Source organism: Alexandromys fortis, unplaced genomic scaffold (genome assembly GCF_014885135.2).
Source record: "Alexandromys fortis isolate MF-2015 unplaced genomic scaffold, M_Fortis_MF-2015_v1.1 scaffold_367, whole genome shotgun sequence".
Taxonomy (NCBI): Eukaryota; Metazoa; Chordata; class Mammalia; order Rodentia; family Cricetidae; genus Alexandromys; species Alexandromys fortis.
The window spans coordinates 483,072-497,182 of NW_026068258.1; positions in this window are offsets into that span (position 1 = coordinate 483,072).

Consider the following 14,111-nt stretch of genomic DNA (forward strand, 5'->3'; position numbering starts at 1 on the left):
AGCGTGGAGGACTCAGTCATCTTTAAGGGCTGGCCACTGGGAATTTGTCTGTACCCCAATGAGTATATGGCAACAGGCAATACAAATTGGCCTTGGCAATTTTTTTTTCTTTTTGAGGGGAGGGCAAATGGTGGGAGGGTGGACCTGGGAGGACTGGGAAGCGTGTGTGATCAGGGTGCATTGTGTAAAGCTCCCAAATAATCAATAAAAATATTATGTTGGAAATGAATAAATAAATATTGGCTATTTTGGGGAAAAAGGAAATAAATACAGAGTAGAATATGGGTTACTGAGGCTAGAAGGGGGATGAAGGAGGTGAGACTAGGAAGATCAGTTTGTAGCTACAAAGCTCCCGTGAGGTACAGGATGAGTTCTGGAGCAGGCTGGCATTTGGGAATACTGGAGTTCATGACTGCTGTGTATCTCAAAATAGCTAAACAAATGGTCTTTAAAGGCTCCCAAAACAAAGAAATTATCAGAGCTGAAGAGACAGCTTCAGTGGTTAAGAGCACTTGCTGTTCTTCCAGAAGACCTGGGTTCGGGTCCCAGCAGTGGCATGATAACTCACAAGCACTTGTAACTCCATCTCTGGGGCATCTGACCACTGAGAGTACCACACACATGGCAGACAGATACACACAAGCACATAAGTTAAATAACAAAATTAAATAAGTAATAAGTGTTTGAGTTGATAGGCATAATAATTGTCTTCCTTTCATTGTTACACTTTATATACAACAGCAAAATCTCAATTTGTACCAATAAATATGTATAGTTATTATGTGCCAATTGGCAGTAATAAAGAGGGACAGAAAAAAATAAAGTAAAAAAATGTATCTACCTGAGAGAAAACATGTAGTGTCTCATCACCCCTTATTTACGAAGTGGATTGGAAACTAATCAATTAGTCATAGACTCCACTAAACCTAACCAATGGGACATGTGAGCCAGGCCCAGGAGTCTAACGTCCTTTCATGGTGTGGCGAGAGCAGTCTTTCCAGGTGAGGAACTCCCCACTGCCAAGGAGACTGGCCTGCATCCAGCTGTCCTCTAACTCACCTCTCCACCCTCCAGACTCAGAAGCCACAGACAGAGGACAGAGAACAGATGACAGACTGCACTGGCAACTGGCCATACCCCGGGGCCAATGTATAGGAGACTCCAAAAGGGAGTGAGAGATGGAGTTCTGGGTTCCTTGGGGTGGCATATGGGTTCCTGAAGAAGTGAGAAGAAGGGAGAGAAGAATGAAGGCATCGTAGGACGAAATGGAGGCAAGAAAGCTGGACATGAGTGAGGAGAGACAGAGGATGAGGAGAAAGAAGGATGGCTCTGAGTCCTCCCCAACACACACCACTCCCATGCCACCCAGGATGGGAGCCACATGGGTACCACATAGAGACAGGTGCACAGTCTGGTCTATCTCAGAGCAAGACAGTGCCTCCAGCCTCTCTGAGGGTGATGACCATTGATGCTGCTGGTTTTATTTGTCTGGTTTTAGGTACTTGATTCCAACACAGTGAGCAGCTCCTTTGACATTTCAATCTTTCATGCATCTCTCTTTAGATCCAAAAAAATGGCCACTGAATTTGGATACTGGCTTTGTGTAGACCATCCATGCATCACACCAGCATTTAAAGCCTTTCAGAGTTGTTTAGTGAGTTTAAAGGTTCTTGAAATATTCACAGAGAAAGAACAAAGGTTAGATAGATAGATAGATAGATAGATAGATAGATAGATAGATAGATAGATAGATAGATAGATGATAATAGATGGATAGATGATAGATTAGATAGATAGATAGATAGATAGATAGATAGATAGATAGATAGATAGATAGATAGATAGATGGATGGATGGATGGATGGATGGATGGATGGATGGATGGATAGATAGATAGATAGATAGATAGATAGATAGATAGATAGATAGATAGATAATATTCAATTTGATCATCTCCAGTTGTGTCTGTTTTCCTACAAACAACATAACTTCATTTTTCCTTATGGCTGGAAAAGCTTCCCTTGTGTGTCTAAGCCACATCTTCTCTATCCACTCCTCTGCTCCTCTGCTCTGGACACCGAGGTTGGTTCTGTAACAAAGCTGTTGTGGATAGAGCTGCAGGAAACACTGATGTGTGTGTACCTGTGACGTTGACTCGGGGTCCATAGAGTGCATACGCAGCAGGGCTGTAGATGGGTCACATACATCTGCTTTCAGTCATTTGAAGACCCTCTATACTGATTTCCATACTGATTGAATTAAATCTGTCTCAGTAAGATGAGTGTCACATATATTACCTCATTTGTGGATCCCAGATTTTACATAGATACATAAAACCATGTGTGTGCACTTCACACCCAAGTGGAAAGGAGATGTCTAGGGAAGAGAGCAGGACTAAGGAGAGGGGAGAGAAGCGAGAGAGGGAGGCAATGCCAAGTGTGTCGTATGCTCAAAGCACTTCATTCACTTCTGTGAAAACGGCCTGTGTGTGGACTAATCATGGTTGTCAGCTTGACTGGATCTGGAATCAACTAAAATTCAACCCTCTGAGCTCTCCCATGGAGGATTTTCTTGATCAGATTATTTCAAGCAAAAAGACCCACACTAAATCAGGATTTCTTGCGCAGCCCAGATTAAGAGACATGGAAGTTTTGCTTGTTGCCTGCTTGTCCTCACTCTTGCTGACAAGTTCATCTACCCTGTTGCTGCTGCATTCCTCCACCAGTATTAGAAGCATTCTCTTCAGCTCCAAAGTGGACTGAAGCCCAGCAGCTCTCTGGGAATCCTCCAGCTTCAGTGTCACACCAGGAATGTGGAGACATCCAGCCTCGTGAACCGATCAATTGCCAGCTCTCAGTCTCTCCACCACGAGACAGCCATTATTGGGCTACCTGGGCCACATCATGTAGCCAATCTAATAAATCCCCTTTTAAAATATATGTATTCATTCTATCAGTTCTGTTCCTTTAGATAATTGGGACTAACACACCTTATGCAGCCCAGTATAGTAAAATAACACTGAACATTTAATTTCCAAATGAAGCCAATATTTTAGAAGGTGGTTTCCCTTTCTGAAGCAGCAGCCTTAGGAATCAATGCACAGACCCCCTGCAGAACAAGCAAACTGCTGAAAACCGTCTTGACAACCAGTCAAGCAAAATTCTGTAGTGAACAAGTATTAATTCAGGGCTGGAGAGATGGCTCAGTGATTAAGAGTACATATTGCTCTTGCAGAGGACTGGGATTCAGTTCCCAGCACCCTTAACTTCAGTTCCAAGGGGATCTGACCCCTCTTCTGGCCACCACAGGCTCCTGCATGCAGATAGGACATATGCATTCACACGAGCACACACACATACACAATAAATCAATTAATTGTTTCAAAAGATATTTATTCAAGGAGGTCTGACAAAACATTGTAAGAGCAGCAGTGCCTGCAGCCCTAAGTCCACCCCCCTTTTTCCCACCCCCACTCTGCCCCCACCCCACCCTGGCTCCTTCTCACTCTCTGCATGCTAGAAGCCTGACTCCAGGCAAGCACAGCCAAGATGGCTGTCACTTTCCTAGATCCAACCTAGTCGTGGACTGGCAAGATGTAGCACTTCTCACACTGCAGAAACTGAATTCCAGAGAAGTGCAAACAAGACACTCCCTTCTTCTATGTGCATACCACCTGTTTCCAGAGCGATGTATGGATAAATAAATTAAACACACCAATCAAGAGGCACAGATTAGGACCAGCAAGATGGCTCAGGGAGGACCTGGAGAGATAACTCAGGAATTTACAGCACTTGCTACACTTGCAGAGCATCTGGCTTTGGTTCCCAGTATCCATCTTGGGTGGCTCACAACAGCTGCATCCGACACCCTCTTCTGCCCTCCAGACACGCACATGGTATACATGCATACACGCATTCAAAACATACACTTAAAATAAAAATAAATCTTTAAGGTGGCTCAGTCAGTAAAGGCTCTTACTGCCAAACCTGACCACCTGAGTTCAGTCCCTGGGACCCACATAGCAAAAAGAGAAAGCCAGTTCCTGCAACTTGTTGTCCTCTGAGCTCCATACATGTACCATGACGTGGCTGTGGGTGTGAGTGTAGGTGTGCATGCACATGCGTGCGCCTGTGGGCAGGACTTGAGAATAACAGTAATAAAGAAGAGGGAGTGGTAACGATATGACTCCTACACCTAAAAATACTTATGTGTTAGTCATGGTTCCATAGCTATGAAAAGACACCATGAGCAAGGCAACTCTAATTTTAAAAACCATTTAACTGGGCGCTTGCTTATAGTGGCAGAGGTGTAGTCCACTATCACCATGGTGCTGGAGAAATAGCTGAAAGCTACATCCTCATCCACAGGCCGAGAGAGACAGAGATGCTGAGGACAGTGTGGGCTTTTGAAACCTCACAGCCCACCCCCAGACATTCTCTCTTTCCAACAAGACCACACCTACTCAGACAAGACCACTCCTCCTAATCCTTCTAATCCTCCTCAAATAGGGCCACTCCCTGATGACTAAGCATTCAAATATAGAAGCCTATGGGAGCCACTCTCATTGAACCACCACATAACCCAACCCCATACCTGCTAAAGAAGAAATGCATTTGATTAAAACGTAAGCATCCGTGTACACGGAGGCTGATTCAGCTCCTACCACATCACCGTTGCCACAGTGTATCTATCACAGATTAAGATCTGCCCTGCAACTTCATTGTACTGCTATTTTTTATCCCTTACACCCCACCTCCTGCCAACAACACCCACACAGTCCCTACTGATTGTAACAAACAGCTGAAGAGGACCTGGGGCATTTATACACTGACAGGTGGGGCCTCCAGGTTTAGGGGACACCGTGCTGATCTAGTGAGACACCAAATAGCACAATTAGGGAAAGCGGAAGCTCACAGATTTGATGAGATGTGTGAATTATCAAGTCCCACTAACTTGTCTAGTTAATGGTCACCTAAAGAAAGGAGAAATGAGGTAGTTTTGAGCCACCAGGGACCATACACTTATATCAGGACCTAATAAAAGCTGGTGACCAGGATACAGGACCATGGATGGCAGGGTGTTGTTGCTAAGTCACCAGGATGCAGGACCATGGATGGCAGGGTGCTGTTGCTAGGTCACCAGGATGCAGGACCATGGATGGCAGGGTGCTGTTGCTACATGGGAAACTTTACAGAAGCACAGAGAAGAGTGAAATTCTAAGGCCCAACACAGGTAAACCCTAAGAAATGGTAAGACTATGACAAAGACAAAACAGGAAATGGTCATCTGTGTAGAAACTGGGACCTGGGATCTGGTGGAAATATCTCCACCCACCCACTACCAGGCTCTGCTAACAGGCTTGAGTCCTTCCTTCCCTGTACACTGTGTGTGGAGGGCGTGGGTTCAGTATTTAGTGGGGATTTTTTTCGGTTTGTCTGGGAATTCTTGTGAGATAGTTAGAGGTGTTTCATTAATTTTACAACTTATGCTCACGTATTTGGGGGTCAGTCATTTATTCAATGCACACACCGGTACCTGGAAGATCCTTGATGCCATACCGGGTCTTTGACATGTTAGTGAAACAGATGTCATGTAGCATGGATGAAATTTCATGCATGGCAGGTTGCCCCTGTGACACACAGTGTTATATTTTCCCTTCTCCCTGAAAGATAAGGAGGTTGGAAGATTCTAGAGTCCTGAGAAGAGACAGAGTGGGGACGGTCTCTGGGGCATGGAAGGAGAAGCTGAAAGAAAACTGGTTTCGTTTCTCTCTCAAGGAACAACAAGGCGCTCCTCCACCCTGCCACCGACTTTAAATGACCCTTGGCAACTCCTCATAGGCAGGTTCTTCCTGGTGCAGGGAAAGGGCAGCCATTGTCAGGGATCAAAGGGCAAGGGGAATGGAGGTCTGGGCAGCGTGGGGTGGGGGGAACAGTGGTTCCTGAAAGCCCGCCTGATTTTCAGACCTACCGGCCATAAGTTTCGTTTCTGGAAATCCCCTTGTATCTCTCGGGTTGGCTTTAGTGAATGTGAGGGTAACCCACATGCACCCGACTCCCTCGCCGGTGTGAGATGAGCAGGCTTCCATCTCCCCGCCCCAAACAAAAACACCTAGCTCTTCTCAATCCTGCCATCCTCCTGTCTCACCCTCTAGACATCACACAGCAGGTGACCACAGTGATCGCCCTGCACTCAAGAAAGTGCAAAGAAAACCAACCCCCGAACCCCACCCCACCCCACCTCCAGATTCAGGCTCTGGTTGGCTGTGTAGTCTTGGAAACACCACTGGCTCTCTGGACCTCAGACTCTCCATCTGAAAGCTGAAATAATTGTCCCCGAGATTCCCAACAACCCTTTCTGTTTTGAGGGAGGATGTGCTCAAGTTCTAAAATTCTACTCCTCCTTCAGAGACACCCAGAGCTAAGAATTACAGCCTTTCATTCTCGGAGGCCATCAGTGTGACAAAAAGTCTGGAGACATAGTAGACATTGACTGTATTGGAGCACCCGAATCAGTACTATGGCTGTCATCTGACATGATGTACAAATCAGTGTAGACTTGTGATCATTTGTGATGACTCCCCTTCGAAGGGGAGGTTATCAGTAGGTCAAGGCATATAGGAAACCTTGCAACCTTTTGATGTGGGATTCCCCTATGTATACTGTGAATATGCTTTATTAGCATTGGTTAATAAAGAAACTGCTTTGGGCCTATGGCAGTGCAGAATAGAGCAAGGTGGGAATTCCAAGCAGAGATAGAGGAGAAAAAAAGACAGAGTTGGAGAGAGGCCATGTAGCTGCCAAAGGAGAAAGACGCCCACCCCTGAACCTTACTGGGAAACTATGAGCCTCCTGGTAAAATTATTTTTAATAGGAATGGGTTAATTTAATACTTAAGAGTTAGTTAATAAGAAGCCAAAGATATTGGCCAGGCAGTTTTGTAATTAATATAGTTTCTGTGTAATTATTTCTGGTCTGGGCAGCTGGGAAATGAACAAGCAGCCTCTGCATACACCCCTTTTTTTTATGCACCAACTTCTGGGAATAGAGAAATGGCTCAGTGGTGAAATATGTCAGGTGAATCAAAACTACCTGTAGCTCCAGCGCCAGGACATCTGGCACCTTCTTCTGGCCTCTATGAGAACCTGTGCACATACACACAGAGAGACAGAGAAAGGCAGAGACAGAGACAGACAGAAACAGACAGGCACACACATAAACATTTAAAAGTAAAGTCTTTAATTACAAAAATTATCACAACATATGTGGACACTCAGTTCCTTTAATTTGTTCCCCAACCCTTGTGCTCCAGCAGGAATCTGAAGAAGGGAAGATGCTGTGTGGGACCCACCATCCCCTGGGACCCACCATCCCCTCCCCAGAGTCTACATGGTGTCATAGATGTTGACCAAATCTCTTGACTTCACAAGTCCAAGCTCATCCTCAGAAGAACCCTCCCCATGCCTATATGAGGTCATCATGCGGTTACCCAGTACTCATCCTGAAACACTATTTGGAGACGGGTAGCCCCAAATCACTATTCCTTCATCTATAGCCTACTTGCTGACGGAATCTCGTGATTCTCCAATTCCAAAGGGGAATCTCCCCCAAAACCTTCCCAAGATCCTTTTTCTGCTACTTTCAGTCTAGTTTAGCCAAAAGGAGACTCTGGTGGGTGACAGAGGTGGATGATCCAAAAGCCGTGTTCTTCCCTCCTGTGCCCTGATCACGGCATCTTCCGCTGTCAATCTTTGCCTCTCTGCTTCCTCTGGCTATGGAAACAAGTCGGAGCAAACACACAGTGTCCGATGGCCTCTTTCCCTGCTCATGCCACTGGGCTCTAGGAACAATACGACACTACCTTGTATTTCCACAAAGGTAGGCAGGTAACAGCTCTAGGCATGCAGGTAACAGCTCTGAGGAAGAGAGACACCAGCCCAGGCCTCCAGAGCCTCAAAGATGTGGAAGAGAAAAGCTAGGTCTCAAAACCAAGGTTTTTCATCCAATCATAGATGGGGAAGAGGCTTGTGAGGCCCAATCCCACCTAGGGGAGCTAAGAGCAGTAGTGGGCTGATGGAGAGAGGAGGTCATTGTCTTCAGGGACACTGGCGAGTTTCTCACATTCCAAGGGATGGTGTCACACTCGTACCCACACGAGTTGCCCAGCTCAACTTGTGAGCTTATAAAAAATAAAAACAGAAACAAAAACATGAAAGTGGAAAAGGACTTGATGAGAGGAGGGGAAAGAAGGAGATGGGTGTGTGGGAAGATGTTGAAACAGGAGCGGTGGCAGGGCTGCGTCCCCGGCACCCGGCCGCCCGCATGGCTAGCTTATGCCCAGAAATAATTACACGGAAACTGTATTCTTTCAAACACTGCCTGGCCCGGATAGTTCCAGTTCCTTATGGCTAGCTCTTACATATTGTTCTAACCCATTTCTAATATTCTGTGTAGCCCACGAGCTGGCTTACCAAGGAGGATCTTAACCTGCGTCTGTCTGGAGCGGGAGAACCATGGCGACTCTTCCTCTAACCTTCTTTCTCCCAGAATTCTCTTCTGTATACTCCGCCTACCTAATTTTCTATCCAATAAAATGGGCCAAGGCAGTTTCTTTATTAATAAGAAACTATTCCCACATCAGGAAGAAGATAAGGGAGGATATGAATCTGACCAGAATGTAGCATATACTCCTTTGGTGGGGTTACCTGCAGAAGTCCACGCAGGGTTCTCACTCTGGCCATGACTGCTCAAGCCTCCATGGCCTGACCTGGAAATATAGGCTGAGCTTGTGCAGGCAGCTTTTCTATGAGTACAGGAGAGACATAGATGGCATCAAGTTGGACTGGGAGACCTTCCTTGAATGGTTTGTTCCAGACCATCTACCCAATGAAAGAGGCCATGCTAGTCTCCTCACATCAAAAATAAAGAGTAAGAACTTCAAAAATCAGTCAAGGATCCTGATTCCAAGCCAGCATGCTCTGCACACCACAGCCTGCACGCCACAGCCCTGCACACCACAGCCGTGCACACCACAGCCTGCACACCACAGCCCGAACATCACAGCTGCACACTACAAACTGAAGATCATAGACCTGCACAGTACAAACTGAACACCACAACCCTGCACTCTATAAGTTGAATGGTGTTCAGACTGTAGTCAACCTAAATACCACAGCTCTACACATCACAGCCTGCACACAACAGCCTTGCACACCACAACCCTGGTCCCAACGACCATCAACACTACTACACAATGGAGAGACACAGTTTGGTTCCTCAAAATGTTCTACAGTGGCCCCAACATATGTGCCAAGAACTCACAGTATAGTCCACAGGCTCTTGTAGAAAGCTTAATAAGTATACCATGACCAGGCAGTGACCGTGCACGCCTTTAATCTTAGCACTCGGGAGGCAGAGGCAGGAAGAACTCTGAGTTCGAGGCCAGCCTGATCTACAGAGCAACTTCCAGAGCAGGTTCTAAAGCTACAGAGAAACCCTGTCTCAATAAATCAAAAAAAGAAAAAGAAAAAATAAGAAAAGGAAAAGAAAAGAAAAAAAGAGGAAACATACCCTGCTTCCCCAGCCCTTCCACCCCTAATTTCTGCATGAGTGGTACTTGCTTACAACCAGTTCCAAGAACTGACATAGGAGGTTAATCGCTAACTGCATTTCTCTCTAGTTTTATAATGTAGTTACTATAGTAACAAGGGGCCGCAGCACATGGACAGCCACCTTTGGAAAGTCCCTGCAAGAACCCTGCAATCTAGTTATGACACCCTAGGTGAAATGGAGCTTCATCATGGAAGGGTGTGGTGATGGGTGGGGTAGGTAGGAGAGCGCCAGCTCTTGTGGCATAGGTTGTTCTCGAGTGGGTTTTGCTGTCTGTGTCCTGCAATAAACCATCAGTCAAACAGGATGCAGCAGCTAGTCCACTGAGCTCTCTAGGGCAGCATCTCAACCTGCTTGCTACATTTCCAATAAACAAAGAGGCATGTTGAGATAAACAATAAAAAAATAGCTAAGGACAAAACTGAAGAATTCTCCCACTGAAGGATTTTCCAAGTCATCCCTTCCTACTGTCTATGCCTCTACGTCAGATCTCCACATACATGTTGTCCACTCCATTCCCTTGAATCACTCTTATGGTGTATTGTGGGTCAATGCAGCCCATCTCAGAGCCCAGCCTGGAGGATCAGGGCAAAGAGCTGTTGGGGTGAACTCTGACTGCTGTCTAAGGAGTGCGTCAGTCACATGTATCTGTTCCGAGAAGAAGCTTGACCAGGGGGAATGTGGTGGTAGAGTCAAGCATACTGTCCCCAGGATCTCCAGCGTAGACTCTCTGAAGCCAGTGCTCAAAGAGAATATCAAACGGGCACCTAAGGATTCTCATGTTGCTACTCAGTACATCAGAGTTCAGAGGTAGCTCCTTGTCGCATTCCTTGATACTATGTATATCTTGGGAGATAAAGTACCTACTTTATGGCAATTTAATGAGATAAGGTACTTGTCATTAACTCATTGTTGCTTTCAAACTGCAATTGAGCTAGACTTTCAGAAAGGCACAGTAGGAGATGGGAAGAAACAGGGAAGGTGGCTCAAGAAACAAGTTGAAAAGGTGGCTCCTGGATGGTGAGGGCTCTGTCCTCACCTATGTGCTAACACATTCATAAATCCATAGCTGGGAACATCTTGAAGCAAGTGGGTCCCTAGGACATGCTTTTGAAGGGTACGCTTTGTCCCTAGCCCCTTGTTCTTGCAGTCCTTCTGATTACGTCCTCGGTGAGGTGAGATTTGCTCAGCCACGGCTTTCACCCCGATGCTCCCTGACCTCGAGCCCAAACAATAGAACCAAGTGACTGCATCTCTGAAACCTGGAGCCAACGCACAGCTTTTCTGCTTCCGGTAGATTACTTCCCCCAGGTCTTTTGCCAGAGTGTCAGAAAGCTGGCGAACACAGAGTGTCCGGTGTTCCTGTCCTGTCCACAGAATGCCACAGCCCACCACTGCCCCTGTTGATGCTTATAGAGACTTCGAAACACGTTTCTCAACCCCTAAAGCCTTTCTGGGGGATGCTAAGACCAGGAGGGCTTTGGATTTTGGATTTCTTTCCTTTTTTCATTATATATATAATGAGACACCTTGGAAATGGGGCCTGGCTCTTAACACAAGATTCCCTTATGTTTCTTACGCATCTTGTACAGTTAGGTGGGTACATTAAATACACCTAAAATGGCATTCTGCATTTTTTTTCATAATTCTACATGAAACAGAGATTCATGAACGCTGACCCTTCAGAGGTCAAGTGTGGAATTGGATTTGCCACTTGAGGTATGATGTCGATGTTTATTGATTATTCCATGCCCATACTAAACATTTCGTGTTCTCCTGGATTGGCAGAAACCCTATGAAGCAGAGGTTATCTTGGGAGATAAAGTATCTGCCTTTAGGTAATTTAATGTGATAAGATACTTTTAAGTAGCTCTTGTTACTTCCAAACTGCAATTGAGCTAGGCTTTATGAAAGGCGTGGGGTAGGAGGTGGGAAGAAAACAGGAAGATAGCTCAGAAAAACAAGTTGAAAATGTAGACACAGCTTTCAGGAAGGCGCCGGCAGTGAAGTAGACAGCCAAGGATGCGACACCTAAACAGTCCCTGTCGAGGTGTGGTTCTGCCTACCACTGACCACCCCCCATCATCTGGGTTGCAGTCTTAGCCTGTAAGGCGGTCAGATGAGTGGGTAGAACATGTGAAATATTCTTCTGGGAGATGAGGTTCCACACTGGCACCTTGTGTTTCTCCCAGCATGACATTTCTGGGGTGATCGCTATTCCTGTGGGGCCCATTGTTTTAATAGTCTCCTAGACCGAGGGACACAGTCTCTCTTCAGAGTATCTTCATTTCTGTCAGGCCTGTTACACTGCTCTTTTTTTTTTTTCTCCCCCACGACATCAACAATTCTTTTTTGTTGATGCTGTTTGGTAGTTTTTGGTTTGTTTAGTTTTTGTCATTTGTTTGTTTGTTTGTTTTTGAGACAAACTAAGACCTAGCTGTCCTGGAACTCACTATGTAAACCAGGCTGGTCCAGAACTCAGAGATCTGCTTGCTTCTACTACCTCTTAGAGTGCTAGGATTAAAGGCAAGCGCCACCATGCCCAGCTTCCAATAATTCATGTGTAATATTTTCTTTCTTCCTTCCTTTCTTTCTTTCTTTTTTCTTTTTTTTCTTTCTTTCTTTCTTTCTTTCTTTCTTTCCTTCATCCCTTCCTTCTCCCTTTTTGTTTTTGTTTTGTTTTGTTTGTTTCATTTTAGTTGGTTGATGTTTTGAAACAGGCTTTTACTATACTGGTTAGCATGAAATTCAGTGTGTAAACCATGCTGGCCTTGAACTTACAGCAATCCTCCTGCCTCTGACTCTCAAGTGCCAGGATTAGAGGCATGCACCACTATCCCCAGTCTAGAACCTTTTCCCTTAATCTAGGTGGAGATGACATGGAACAGATGCACAACTAGCTGAGATAACATACGCAAGGAACAAATATGTGATGTTGTAATGTCTAGTACCTTGGGATGACTTGTTACAGCAGCTTCACATAACCTATGGTGACTGATACACAGGATAACATGGCTATTGTCTCTCCCTTGATATCTACACAGCCAGGAGGGTTCCATAGTACTGCACCTGCCTTATGCAAAAGGAAGAGATGAGTTTCTGTATCCTAAAACCTCAAGATGTAGGATGCAGACCTGCAGTGGGAGGAGCTAAAGAGCAGAGGCAGAAAACAGCTCCACAGATGAACTCACCAGTATGGGGCATAAGCCAAGGGCCTGCTGCCCTGGGCTATGAGGGGAGGCTCCTCTTTATGAGGGAGAATTTTTGACTTAGGTTAGCCTAGTAAAGTGAGTCACAACCAATTTCTTCATCCTTAATAGAAGTGGACAGAGGAAGAGAAATTGGTTGGAAGTCTTGATTATCATCCTCCTGAGTTAGGAACATTATTGGTACCCACTCTTGATACTGTGCAGATAGACACAGGCCAATGAAATGCAGAGCTGGGCTGATTTCACACTAGCCTGGAATCACTCACCACTTTTACAACTCACAGTAGCCAGCAGAGCAAAATCTTCTGGGGTGTCTAAGGTCTCACAAGGAAAAAAGACAGGTGGCATTTGCATCTCTCAAGGACGGTTCTGTGTCGTGCAAAGGTGGAAGAGGAAATAAGACTCTGCAAACATTCTGTCCCTCTTTATGACACCAGTCATATGCCTGGCAGTCAACCAAGTCATCTGCATATGTTCTTCCTGGGCATGTGCAATGGCTGGGGGAAAAAATGAGCCAAAGTGTGAGGCCTGGAGGTGGGAGAGCAGAGCTGGATGGGAGACCATGCCCTGGTGTTGCCCACCAGAGAACAAGCAATCAACTGTGTGTCTTTCTTCTGGCTTCAGGAGCCCCCAAGAACTTGCCAGATCCATGCAGCTACTTATAAGAGCCCAGACATAGGGGAAGATAACAGTGTATGATTTTCTTACATGAACTCTGATTCTAGAATGCCTAGGAGAAAGGCCCGGTACCTGGTATGATTCATTCTGGATATGTTCTTCTGTCCCAGCACTGTCCCCATCGAGTGCTTCCCTAGAGCTTCTAATTGACTCGCCAGGGCTGGCCTGAGGCTGAGGCTGGGTCCCTCAGGCTCAAGACTCAGCTGAGCCCACAAACCACTGTGGAAGTCCCATTTTCAAGAGCCTGACAAAGGAAGAGATGGTTGTTGGGTGAGGGAAGCCACCAAAGTAAGTCTGGGGAGCCTAAACCTGAGCCTCAGAGAGTGCCACAGGATGGAGTTCCTGGACCAAAGTGCATCAGAAGGCCTGCAGTTGCTAACCAAAAAGTGGGGCGTCAGATCAGGGGGTAGTGGCAGGCAGCCAAGTGGTAGCATGACTTGATGAACCATGCAGGACGTCACTGAAGGTGACCTAGGGAGACCATGGTTCCAGGCTATGACAGGAAGGAAACACCAGGCTGCTTTCTTGAGGTGACCCATCAAGGAAACCCTGGAGAGATGTAGGCGCCACAGGGACCTGAAGGGAAGGGCTGGAGAAGAGGTTAGGTCAGTTGCCT